The sequence below is a fragment of the Ailuropoda melanoleuca genome, chromosome 2, assembly GCF_002007445.2.
Source record: "Ailuropoda melanoleuca isolate Jingjing chromosome 2, ASM200744v2, whole genome shotgun sequence".
Taxonomy (NCBI): Eukaryota; Metazoa; Chordata; class Mammalia; order Carnivora; family Ursidae; genus Ailuropoda; species Ailuropoda melanoleuca.
The window spans coordinates 92,508,620-92,520,989 of NC_048219.1; the positions used below are offsets into that span (position 1 = coordinate 92,508,620).

A 12,370-nucleotide genomic window follows, 5' to 3' on the forward strand; every position below is an offset into this window, starting at 1 on the left:
TGTTCCCTCTCTCACTGTATGTCTCTCTCTCTGTCAAATAAGAAAATCTTTAAAAAAAAAATATTTACTGAGAGCAATCTCTATTCTAAGTTCTGAGAATTAATAATCATCATATAAACAATCTTTGCCTTTGAGGAACTTACATTCTAGTGGAGAGAAGATGATAACAAATAGAAAATTTATACTGTTAGATAATACATATAGTATGTTAGAAGTTGGTTTCACTATGAAGAAAAACGAAACAGGAAATAGACAATAGGGAGTGTGGTGTTAGTGGTGGGACTTTTCCTCTAAAAATGGTATCCCACACACTTCTTTTTTTCCTAAAGATTTATTTATTTATTTTAGAAAGAGAGACAGAAGAGAGAGTGCATGAGCTGGGGGAAGGGTAGAGGAAGAGAGGGGAAGCAGACTCCCCACTGAACATGGAGCCCAACGCGGGACTTGATCCCAGAACCCTGAGATCATGATCCGAGCCAAAATCAAGAGTTGGACAGTTAACCCACTGAGCCACTCAGGTGCCCCTCCCACACACTTCTTTATATACATTCCCTTTATTGCTTATTAGGTCTGTATGTTCATTGGGCCCGTCCTCTTTTTAAAAATTATTGTTATTTTAAAATATTATATTTATTTATTAGAGAGAGAGGGAGCACAAGCGGGGGGGACAGCAGGCAGAGGCAGAGGGAGAAGCAGACTCCCCACCAAGCCAGGATCCCGACGCAGGACTCGACCCCAGGACCCTGGGATCATGACCTCAGCTGAAGGCAGACACCCAACTGACTGAGCCACCCAGGCACCCCTAAAAATTATTATTGAAGTATAATTCACATACAATGTTCTATTAGTTTCAGGTGTACAACATACTGATTTGACAATTCTGTCCATTACTCTGTGCTCGCCATGGTACCATCTGTCACCATACAACACTATTACAATACTATTGAAGGTATTCCCTATGTTGTCCTTTTCATCTCCATGACTGACTTATTTTATAACTGAAAGTTTGTACCTTTTAATCCCCTTTATCTATTTCACCTATCCCTCATCCATCTCCCCTCTGGCAACCATCAGTTTGTTCTCTGTATTTTAAGAGTTGGTTTGTGTGCTGGTTGGTTTTCTTTTCTAGATTCCACATGTAAGATTCTAGATTTCATTGCATATAACTGAAATCATATGGTATTTGTCTTTCTCTGATTTATTTCACTTAGCGTAATACCCTTTGGGCCCATCCATGTGTTGCAAAAGGCAAGATTTCATTCTTTTTTAACGGCGGAGTAATATTCCATTGCACATATACAACATCTTTATCCACTCATCTATTGGTAGACACTTGGGTTGCTTCCGTATTGTAGCTATTGTAAATAATCCTGAAGTAAACATAGGGTTGCATATAGCTTTTCAAATTAGTGTTTTTGTTTTCTTTGGGTAAATACCTGTTAGTGGAATTACTTTTTTTAATTTTTAATTTTTTGAGGAAACTCCATACTGTTTTTCACAACAGTGCAACCAGTTTACATTCCCAAAAACAGTGCACAAAAATTTCCCTTTTTTCCTCATCCTTGCCAACATTTGTGGGGTTTTTTGGTTTTTTGTTTGGTGGTGGTGCTGGTTTTTTATATTAGCCATTCTGACAGGTGTGAGGTAGTATCTCATTGTGGTTTTGGTTTATGTTTCCCTGCTGTTCAGTGATATTGAGCACCTTTTCATATGTCCCTTGGCCATCTGTACGTCTTCTTTGGAAAAATGTCTTTTCAGCTCCTCTGCCCATTTTTTTAAAAAGATTTATTTATTTGAGAGAGAGCACAATGGGGAGGGGCAGAAGAAGGAGGAGAAAGAGTCTCTAGCAGACTCCACAGTGTGTGGGGAACTCAGTGTGGGGCTTGATCTCATGACCCTGAGATCACACCTGAACCAAAACTTGGAGTCAGATGCTTAACCACTGCACCACCAGGTGCAGACTTATGAGTCATATAAGTTCTTTATATATTTCGGTATTAACCTCTCATAGGATATATACAATTTGCAAATACCTTCTCCCATTCAGTAGTTTGCCTCTTCATTTTCCTGATGGTTTCCTTCACTGTGAAAAAGCTTTTTATTTTGTTGTAGTTCAAGCAGCTTATTTTTTCTTTTGTTTCCCTCGTATATGTATATCCATACATATGTTGCTAAGGTTGATGTCCAAGAGATTACTCCCTATGTTTTCTTTTAGGAGTTTTATGGTCTCACATTTCAGTCTTTTTTTTTTTTTTCAGATCACATTTCAGTCTTTAATCCATTTTGAGTTTACTTTTATGTATGTTGTAATAAAGTGGTCCACTTTCATTTTTTGCATGTAGCTGTCCAGTTTTCCCAACACCATTTATTGAAAAGACTGACATTACCCCACTGTATATTCTTGCTTCCTTTGTTATAGATTAATTGACCGTATAAACGTGGGTTTATTTCCACTGATCTATGTGTCTGTTTTTGTGCCAGTACCGTACTGTTTTGATTACTATAGCTTTGTAGTATCTCTTGAAATCTGGAATTGTGGTGCCTCCAGCTTTTTTTATCTTTCTCAATATTGCTTTCGCTACTTGGGGTCTTTTGTGATTCCATACAAATTTTAGGATTATTTGTCCTATTTCTGTTAAAAATGCTATTGGTATTTTGTTAGGAATTGCATTGGATCTGTAGATTGCTTTGGGTAGTATGACATTTAACAATATTTGTTCTTCCATCTCATGAACGTGGAATGTCTTTCCATTTGTGTCATCTTCCATTTCTTTCATTGATGTCTTATAAGTTTTCAGAGGAGAGGTCTTTCACATTCTTGGTTAAATTTATTCCCAGGTATTTTATTCTTATTTTTTTTAAGGTATTTTATTCTTTTGGGTGCAATTGTGATTGTTTTCTTAATTTTTCTTTCTGCTACTTCATTATGAGTGTGTAGAAATGCCATAGATTTCTATATATATTAATTTTGTATCCTGCAACCTTATTGAATTCATTTATCACTTCTAATAGTTTTTGGTGGAGTTTTCTATATATAGTATGTCATCTGCAAATTGTGACAGTTGTACTTCCTTTTTGCCAACTTGGATGCCTTTGATTTATTTTTCTTGTCTTGTCACTGCAGCTAGGTCTACCCTTACTTTTTTTTTAAAAATCTAAAGCTGTTACTATTTTAGCATTTAACATTTTATTCTAAGGTAAATAAAATTCATTTATTTTTAATATATACATATATTGTTTTTGAAGATTTTATTTATTTATTTATTTATTTATTTGATAGAGGGGAGAGCGGGAGAACCCAAGGGGGGGAGCGGCAGAGGGAGAGGGAGAAGCAGGCTCCCTGATGAGCAGGAAGCAGGACCCTGGGATCATGACCTGAGCTGAAGGCAGACGCTCAACCGACTGAGCCGCCCAGGTGACTCTATTTTTTATTTTAAGATGGATTTTTGGCTTAAAAATAGATTAGAAGACTTGCTTTCTCAGTCCACAGTCGCACCATCTACATCTAAAGAGGCTGAAAAAGATGAAGCTGACATGTCACAGAGTTTTTGGATTCATAAAACAGAGGGATTGACTCCATAGAACTGGATAAAAACATAAATTAGCAATGAAAATATGACAAGAGTGGAAATACGAAGCTGATCTGGATATGCACCACATTGAACTTTATTTGTGCCCTGTGCTCCTGGAAAGCAGTGACAACTGAGAAATCCCCCCCGACTTCATGTTCTGGTAAAAGACCACGTTGTCGTCACATATTCTGAGACAGGGCCCATCTCCACCGCTCATCCCTCATGATCCTTTGTCTCCCTGCCTCTATAAAATGCCAGACTCCTTCCTTTTTGAGATATTCCTCATTAATAAACATTCTCCCTTGTGCAATATTCTGAGTAAAACCATTTCCTTAACTGTTGGTGCATTTTATCTTTTTTTTTTTTTTTTAAGATTTTTATTTATTTATTTGTCAGGGAAAGAGAGAGAGAGAACAAGCAGGGGAAGCACCAGACAGAGGGAGAAGCAAGCTCCCTGCTGAACAAGGAGCCCAGTGTGGGACTGAATCCCAGAACCCTGGGATCATGACCTGAGCTGAAGGCAGACACTTAACCCACTGAGCCATGCAGGCGTCCCTGTGCATTTTATTTTTGATAGTTTTGATGCCATGACTTGTATAGGAGCAAAGCTTGTGGTGGGATCCCTGCTTACCTCACCCATGTGATGAGCTTCTCTGTTCCTGGCTGGTGACCTGCGACCAATGCTATGTCCGACCTCTGGTCCTGTGCCCTAGACTTGTGTCGATCAATAGCATGGTAAGGATTCTATTTTGATTCTTTTTGAGGGCGCACTTGATTTCTGGAGCTGGCTTCTTTTGGTTTCTTGGTCTGACCATTTAGGTTATAGAGATCTTGTCTTTGTTGTGTAAAAGATGACAGTGAATCTTGTTTGTTACTGTTTTCTGTTTGTCTGCTTTGAGCTGAAATCAGTTAAGGATTCAGACCCACTGGGAAGAGAATAGTTCTTGACATGGAGCAGTGAATTCTGTTAACCTGTGTTTACTGTTCACCAGGGCTGAAATTTTAGAAATGGAGTTATAAGCAATCTGTGTCTGTCTGCGCGTTGATATATGTCTCCGTAATTCAGAAAGGCCTTTACTTCTCATTGTGTGAGTGTGTAATATTTTCTACCTCTGGATAGTATTGCCAAATTAGATTATAAAATCACCTAAATTAAAGGAACTATGTTCTGACTGGCTTAGAGATAAATAAGCACCTTATATAAATGTTAAAGATTTCCAGAAGTTAAGGAAACTGAATTTTTAATACTTTCAAAGAGCAAAAAGTGAGAAAAAATCTATACAAATTAACTCAGAAATATTTAAGAACAAGTTCACACTATTTAGGTAAATGAGGCTAGTTTAATATTTTAAAACTAATTTAGGGGGCACCTGGGTGGCACAGTCGTTAAGCATCTGCCTTCGGCTCAGGGCATGATCCTGGCGTTCTGGGATCGAGCCCCACATCTGGCTTCTCCGTTAGGAGCCTGCTTCTTCCTCTCCCACTCCCCCTGCTTGTGTTCCCTCTCTCGCTGGCTGTCTCTGTCAAATAAAACAAAATCTTTTAAAAAAAAACTAATTTAGTATTTTTGGTTTAATAAAATCATCTGTGTCTACTCTGAGCATTAATTGTTATACAAGCTTATATTTTTATCTACTTGGTATATTCTTGCTAACTTCATGCATATTTGGTGATCAGATAAGCTAGCATTATTTATACTACCTGTTTAAGATTATGAAACATATATTGGGGCGCCTGAGAGGCGCAGTCGTTAAGCGTCTGCCTTCGGCTCAGGGTGTGATCCTGGCATTCTGGGATCGAGCCCCGCATCAGGCTCCTCTGCTGGGAGCCTGCTTCTTCCTCTCCCACTCCCCCTGCTTGTGTTCCCTCTCTTGCTAGCTGTCTCTCTCAAATAAATAAATAAGATCTTAAAAAAAAAGATTATGAAACATATTTTGTGTATTTGTATTTAACCAAGTCAGATTATCATTCTGACAAACTTTATTTCGACAGTAATTGTGTTTCCTGGTATGTCCACTTGAAGATAATTGCCAAGATGTTTGTGTAATTTAAACCCTTGGAGATATATTACACTGGGTTAATTAATGGCTGTTCACTGGATAGATAACCTGGATCATCTCCAAGTAAGAGAATGCTGAATCATTGGCTACTAAGCAGAATTTAAATGTTACATTCTTTTGCTTCTTATTTGTATTTGCTCCAGACAGCTGTGTCTTCGGGGCTGTAACAAACCTGCTCATTTTGGCAACTTTGAGAAGTGTGTGAAGGTGTGCGGTTTTGTGGAGCTGTGCTGCCCATGTTTGTGAGTTCTGTTAGTTCGTCTGTGGCAAAGTGCTGGTGTGTGACAGACAGCGCAGTGATCCCCCCTTCATTATCTCTGTGAACTGGAAGTTAGCTGCTTTGCTTAAAATGATCACTAGTATGTGGTTTTCATTGCACATCAGAGAAATAGTTTTCGAGAAACACAACTGAGTGTGCATTTCTGTTTCTCAAGGAAAACCGTAGTTTTGTCCCAAAGAAGTGGTATGGTTCTCCATCCCCTTTCTGCACTCTTCAAGCTTATTGAAGACCCCAAAACTTTCTTTGTGGTTCTAACTATTGATATTTACTATATTGGCAATTGAAACCAAGAAAACCTTCAAGTGCTTACTTACTGATTCATCTGACAATAGCAACAATGAACACACTTCATGATAAGTAATACTATGAAATTAGTTCTAACCACGTGGACCCTCTGTGCTATGGTCTGAATGTGTCCCCCCAACATTCATACATTGAAATCCTAATATCCAAAAATGGTGATATTAGGACGTAGGGCTTTGGGAGGTGCTTAATGAGTGGGGTTAGTGCTCTTATAAAAGAGGCTCCGGTTGTTCTATTCTTTTTTTAAGATTTATTTATTTCTTTGAGAGGGAGAGAGAGAGCAGGGGGAGGGATGGAGGAGAGGGAGAGAATCCTCAGGCCTACTCCTCACTGAATGTGGAGCCTGATGCTGGGCTCAATCCTAGGACCCTGCGATCATGACCCGAACCTTAACCAGGAGCCGGACCCTTAACCAACTGAGCGACCCAGGCGCCCCTTTCTTTTTCTTTTTTTCTAATTGAAGTATAATTAACATAGAGTGTTATATTAGTTTCAGATGTACCATATAGTGATTCAACAATTCTATACATTACTCAGCGCTCATCACGGTAAGTGTAGTCTTGGTCTCCTTCCCCTGTTTCACCCGTCCCCCCCCACCATATTCGTATATACACACACACACACACACACACACACACACACACACACACACACACACATTTGAGGACTGAAAAGACACTAAAATAAAAGCCTTCTCTTAGTGTTGTGAAATTAAAAAATAAAATAAAATAGGCTCCAGGGAGATTCCCTAGCCCCTGGCACCATGTGAGGAAAGAAGTCTGTGACCCAGAAGGCGGCCTTCACCCTACCATGCTGGTACCCTGGTCTCGGACTTCCCATCTCCAAAACTGTGGAAAACAGTTGTGTGTTGCTTATAAGCCACTTGGTCCATGGTATTTTGTTAGAGCAGCCTGAACAGATAGTCCGAGACTGGTCTGAAGCCTCTGTTTCTCCCAGAACATAAAAGTATGAAATGAAAGACAAAATTTGGAAATGAATTGTGCCTATTTTTATAATATTTGAGTTTGAAAAATTAAAATCTTGGCAGTTTTCTCACTTTGATGGACTTGTCTTGGTGTACTGTACCGCACCTAAAACATACAGAATTATTTATTGCGTTATTGAATGTCCCTAGGCAACAAAAAGGGTTTATCTCACCAGGATAGCCTTCTCTGGTTTATATTGATTATTATGTCTTTGATTATTTAGGAAAACAGAGTTTCTCATTTAGGAATGTGGGCCAAAGTTCTTTGCAATCATATTATCTTCTAGGTTTAGTGCTAGAAATGTTTTTATGTTTTATTATCACTTTAAAATGAATAGCCAAATATTTTTTCTCAGGTACCCCGTGATTTGATTCTTATCTTAAGTACTTAAATCTGATAACTCTGATTTTTGCCTTCCCAATATTGAATCCTAAGGATGAAAATAAATAGGAGAAAATTTCCAAGGTCTCGCCTGGAATGTTCTATCTGGGAATGATGCTCCCTCGAGACATCTTCTGTGCCCAAACTTGTCTTTGAGTTTCCCAGAGGATACCTAGAAAACCACAAAACATTTGTTCTTTTCTACTCTTCTTTGAAAATGGGGTTAATTATGTATATAATTATTTTTTTTATATAATGAACTCATTTATCTTTTAAGTTATCTGCAACTTGTAACGATTTAGTAGATAATGATTTTACAAACAGAAATCTACCATTTATAAATGACATCTTTTTTTTCCTACCTGACCCCTCCAGATTCGAAACTCTTACAAGTACTCTTATTTTCTTAGCAATGTAAGTTATTGTCATAAATTCAGTAAGAATCTGTTCTCGTTAACAGGAAGTAATTGGAAACAGTGGCAGTGGACCCAAAGTGTTGCCTGGAATGCCATACTTGAAAATGGTGATCATCTAATCAGACATGACCAGACACTGTTAAGAAGCTAAGGTTGACTTTGTGGAGCCAGTGCTTACAAAACTCTGTTTGGAGCACTGGCCTGGCTCCTGGCTTACAGGTCTCCTGGTGAGTAAGGAAGGTCACCTCTTGGCAGGCCCAAGAGTTTTAGGATATTTTGGGAATCTGGAAAAGAGAAGAATTCCCCCAAGTCTGTGGGTACTGCAGATGAAATCTGGTGGCAAGTTCTTTGCTTGGTTTCTTAGCTTCAAGAAGCTTTTATTTTATTTTAAAATTTTTATTCCTTTTTTTTTAAAGTATGTGCCACACCCAGTGTGGAGCCCAGTGCAGGGCTTGAACTCGCAACCCTGAGATAAAAGACCGACTGAGCCACACAGGTGCCCCTTTATCTTTATTCTTTTTTTTTTTTAAATAAGAAGTTTATTTAAACAATGAGACACTTGACTTGAAGGGAAAGCTATCTAGGATTCATTTCTTTTAGAGCAATTTATCCCCACTTAAAGACAGATTGCCCTACATGTAACAGTTACTTACAAAGAAGTTATCAAATTGTCCTTGGTTTTACAGTGATAAATGAAAAACATTTAAATTCTCCAATCAAACAAGGTATGCAAGGATTTTTATGTTGTTCCTCTTTTGTTAAACAGTGAGAGCAAATAACTTACTGGAGTATAAAGAGAAGAGCTGCGTGAGGTACCACGAATGGAGAGAAGGGGGTATTCTCACAGAACCAGTATCTTCCCCATCCCCTCTCCTTTGGTTGTCGACCAAACATACCATTGGCCATTTAGATTAAAAACATAGGCAGTGTGCTTGTGCACACACAGTTACTTTATGTACAGTAAAGGAGTGGGGAAGGGGAAAATGAAAGAATTGAGAACTCTACTGTAGTGGTCAGGATGTGGTGGGACCACATTGTGGTTTCCTCGCTGAGAATGTTTTCTTGGTCTGGAGGAACAGAGTTCTGGAGGGAAGCGGCAGGTTCCCTTTTTCGTAGACACCTCTGTCCGCGGCTGGAACACATCAATGACATCTCCATCCTCCATCTCCGGCTGTGCAGCTGTGTCTGCTTCACTGATTGGCTGCCCATCCAGTCAGAATCTGATCTCCCTCATTGACAAGCCCTGTCATGCACAATAGGCTTTCATCAGTTACGAAGCGGTGTCTCCCTCTTACTCTGACACTGCACCACGGAACCATCCTGCCTCATCACCTTCATTTTTTAAAAAAATATTTTATTTATTTATTCGACAGAGATAGAGACAGCCACCGAGAGAGGGAACACAAGCAGGGGGAGTGGGAGAGGAAGAAGCAGGCTCACAGTGGAGGAGCCTGATGTGGGGCTCGATCCCATAACGCCGGGATCACGCCCTGAGCCGAAGGCAGACGCTTAACCGCTGTGCCACCCAGGCGCCCCCTGCCTCATGACCTTCAAATCAGTATGATCGTCGTTCTCACTGGACTTCGCAGGCTTTTTGTCAGCCATGGCGAGCGCCAGAGTCTCCTCAGCTGCTGCTTCTCAAAGAGGTACCAGGTCTGCACTGACCGAGCATACCAGGAAGCTCTCGAAAGTATGACCTGAGGTTCCTTATGAAACCTTGCAGCGCAGTGAACTCAGAAAGGCCTGTGCTAAATGACCATCCTTTTTTTTTTTTTTTTTAAAGATTTTATTTATTTGAGAGAGAGAGAGTTGGGGGGAGAAGCAGAGGAGGAGAGAGTGGGAGGGTAAAGAATCTCAAGCAGACCCCAGGCTGAGCTCAGAGCCCTACACGGGGCTTGATCTCATGACCCTGAGATCATGACCTGAGCCAAAACCAAGAGTGGGATGCTTAACCAGCTAGCTGGTCCACCCAGGTGCCCCTAAATGACCATTCTTGCTGCACCTGTGAAAATAACCAGGTCAGATGTAATGAGACCAGCCTTATTTTGTGGTCAAGACTAATCTCTCTTTGAGATTATTTTTTGATCAAAAGTAGGGAGATGAAGGAAAAAAATTGTTTCAATAGAAAACTTTACACAGTTCATAATACATTCTTCTAGGTATTCAGATTCTAGCCCTGTTCATTGTCTTTCAGCCACTTTGCCCCTTCTGTAAATTGCAGGTAACTGATGGAGATGAAAACTCTGTCTTGTTTGGTAGAGTTTTAGTTGACTTCTCAGACAGTGTGAAAGAATCGGTTTTGATACCAATCTGCACTCTGGACTGGATGCTACTACCTTTCCCAAATTGTCAGTCCTTACTAAATTTTCAGTTCCTCCAGTTTCCATCAATAACTGGCCACAACTCTCCTGATGAATGTTTCCAGTTTCTCTCTCCCACCTCACTTGGCATCACCAAGACCAAAGCTTGACCACCCAGATCCGTTTTGGGTCTCTAGGTCATCTGGCCATTTCCCCAGGCTCTGGAGAAGCCCTGCGAGCTGAAGCCTGGTGACTTGTAATAAACCTGGAAGGACTCCCTGCTACAGCAGACCCTTCATGAGCTAGAGTCCCCTGGACAAGTGGGTGACAGGCTTGGGTCACACATGCCTGCCTAGGAGAGGCAGCCAAGGCTGGGAGCAATATCACTAAGAGTGTCGACATCTACTGTGGAGTTCGCAGTGCTGCTGCGTAACTGAAGGATTTTCCTCCACCAACTTCTTCAGATTTACTGGACTAGATATTTTCAGGGTTCAACTCCTGGTACTTTACCTATAAAAAGCTTTTATGTTAATATTTCGCTTTCCTATTTAGGCATCCCTCTTTTAAGATGTCTGATCTTCAGGACCCTGACACCTGACCTTTGCTACCACCTTCCAATAGATGATTCAAGTGGTTTTACAGGAACCACTGCAACAAGAATCCATGGGATACAAGTTTTCTTTTTCATTATCTTTTTTTTATTGGCTTATAATTGGCAAACGATATTATATTCGTTTCATTTTTTTTAAAATATTTGTTTATTTGAAAGAGAGCGAGAGAGCAAGCATGGGCAGGGGCAGAGGGTGAGAATCTCAAGCAGACTGCCTGCTGAGTGTGGAGCCTGATGAGGGACTAGACCTCATGACCCTGAGATCATGACCTGAGCTGAAACCAAGAGTCAGACACTTAACCAGCTGAGTCATCCACGTGACCCCCCCGCCCCACTTTTGTATATATTAGTTTCAGGTTTGATTTGTTTCAGGTTAGAATTGATTCAACAATTCTGTACATTGCTCAGTGCTCACCAAGATAAGTGTAGTCACCAGCTGTCACCAGACAACACTATTACAATATTATTGACTGTTTTGTATGCTGTACTTTTTATCTCCATGACATATATATATATATATATATTTAAAGATTTTATTTATTTATTTGACAGAGATAGAGACAGCCAGCGAGAGAGGGAACACAAAGCAGGGGGAGTAGGAGAGGAAGAAGCAGGCTCATAGTGGAGGAGCCTGATGTGGGGCTCGATCCCATAACACCGGGATCATGCCCCGAGCCGAAGGCAGACGCCCAACCGCCGTGCCACCCAGGCGCCCCATGACTTATATATTTTACAACTGGAAGCTTGTACCTCTGAATCCCTTTCACCTACTTCACCCATCCTCTCCCACCTCCCACCAGACAACCACCAGTTTGTTCCCTGTATTTAAGAGTCCATTCAGATAGAATTTCTTAGGCTTGGCTTCATTTGCTCGGGAGGCTTATGATTGCCTCTGAGTTGTTCAACAACAACTGACATTTGAAGCAAATAATCACACTGAATTTTATTTGAGCCCTGTGTTCCTGGAAAGCAGAAAAACTCCCAACCCTTTTATGTTCTGAGAGATGGCTAGTTGTGAATGGTCATCCTGTGCTTGCAGATGGGACCCTCAACCCTTTCTCACAACTCCCTTCTTCACCTGCTTCTGTGAAGTCCTAGGAGCCTTTGCTTAGAGGTGAACCTTCTCCCTAGTGCAATAGGCTGAATAAAATAATCTTCTTAATTGTTCCATGCATTTTGTCTTTCACAATGTTAAAAATTTACTTTAGCTTATTGTATCTTATGCATATTTTCAATATTTTCAAGTAACACTCTTCTAGTTCAGTAGAATTATCACTTTATTTATTTATTTATTTATTTATTTATTTATTTATTTTACTTATTTTAGGGAGAGAGAGGAAGTGCACAAGTGGGAGGGGCAGACAGAGAATCTCAAGCAGACTCTGAGCTGAGCACAGAGCCAGATATGGGGCTCGATCTCATGACCATGAGATCATGACCTGAGCTGAAACCAAGAGTCGGA

The 12,370-nt window shown here is 40.2% G+C and overlaps 1 protein-coding gene across 2 annotated transcripts in view; it reads left to right on the forward strand.

Annotated features, from left to right (window-relative positions):
• The window catches only part of LIMS2 (LIM zinc finger domain containing 2), a 70,164-nt gene that overhangs the window by 7,431 nt on the left and 50,363 nt on the right, over nt 1-12,370 (forward strand). Inside the window, exon 2 of one of the 2 annotated variants that reach the window (XM_034654346.1) lies at nt 8,043-8,225. The gene's annotated coding sequence lies outside the window, so the exon portion shown is untranslated. Of the gene's footprint in view, nt 1-7,894; nt 8,226-12,370 lie in introns of those variants that run through there. The other variant, XM_034654344.1, reaches the window with a different exon arrangement.